Here is a 1435-nt window from a genome sequence, read left to right as displayed (position 1 = left end):
TTCTGTTTGTAATAAAATACATTTGTGTATCTTAAAGCCTGTAATGGTTAATCAGCAATGTTAATTGAATATTTGCTGAGAGGTTTCAATTATTATTTGAATGATTTACATTCAATTGCTTCCAAAACCGGCACTGTTTTGTCAAACCAAAGCCTGGATCTTCAAATCAGGGTGCGGCGGTTAAGAAGAAAGTTTTGTTTGAACATCGTCATCATCACTATAAGACCAATACAACAACTGCTGGCTGTTGGATCGTCATCTTTCCTCCCATCGGACCGATTCATGCCACTGACTGTATGTAGTAGACCTACGAATGAATCTTCTTCTGCACGAAAACAGATGGCCAGCTTAAATCGAACCGGTTAACTTTCTATCACCTATCACGGATTCCACCAGTTGACAATGAATGTCCGGCACGATAGTCAATAAAGACTGAAAAGAAAACCCCCCAGTGTGGGATTACAATTGATGTGTGAATATATTTTTTTTTATTTAAACTGGGAAGCAAGTTCTTTTATTATTTATTTGAAATTTACCTAACTTGTCTGAATAGAAACGCAAAAAAGAACAAGTAATAGATATTATTTGCTAACCTGTAGTGAAGGTTATCCAAAGACAGCACAATCATTATTCCCGCGGTATGGGAGTCCGAAGTACCTTCTTCCCCCGCAAAGATATTCACAAGGTCACCTGGAGATCACCAGACCAACGAATAAAAAACCAAATTGACCATATTCTAATCGACGGTAAATTTTTCTCTGATGTTATAAACCTACCGCAGTGCGAATATAGATTTGGACCATTTCCTAGTTGCAGTCTGCATGCGCTCAAAACTCTCGACGGTGTATAACATGTGTCGAAGTCGTAAGCCGCGACCCTACATCGAGCAGCTACAAGACACCGGCGTTGCCCAGGAATACGCGCGGAAGCTGGAAGCAGCGCTACCAACGGAAGAACAACTTGGCGCAGCAACTCTTGTAGATGGTTGGAAAGGCAGACCGCCATCGGTAGTACTGCTCTAGCGAATGAAGGGTGACGATATGGCAATAGATCTTGGAGCACGTGCAGAAGACGACAGAATACCAGCCCACGACCTCCAGGAGGTAGCAGAAGAGATTGGTCGGCTGAAGAACAATACAGCGATTGGGGCTGATCAACTACCCGGCGAGCTGGTGAACGGTGATGACGCACTAGCTAGAGCGCTGCACTGGGTCATTGTCAAGGTTTGGGAGAAACAGCTACTACCGGAGGAGTGGACGAAAGGCATCGTGCGTCCGATCTACAAAAAGGGCGACAAGTTGGATTGTTGTAATTACCGCGCAATCACACTGTTGAACACCGCCTACAAGGTACTCTCCCAACTTTTATGTCGTCGATTAGCACCATTTGCAAAGGAGTTTGTGGGGCAATATCAAGCGGGATTCATGGGTGCCCG

The sequence above is a fragment of the Sabethes cyaneus genome, chromosome 3 (genome assembly GCF_943734655.1).
Source record: "Sabethes cyaneus chromosome 3, idSabCyanKW18_F2, whole genome shotgun sequence".
Lineage (NCBI taxonomy): Eukaryota > Metazoa > Arthropoda > Insecta > Diptera > Culicidae > Sabethes > Sabethes cyaneus.
The sequence above is the reverse complement of the archived record's forward strand: the minus strand, read 5'-3'. Positions refer to the sequence as shown.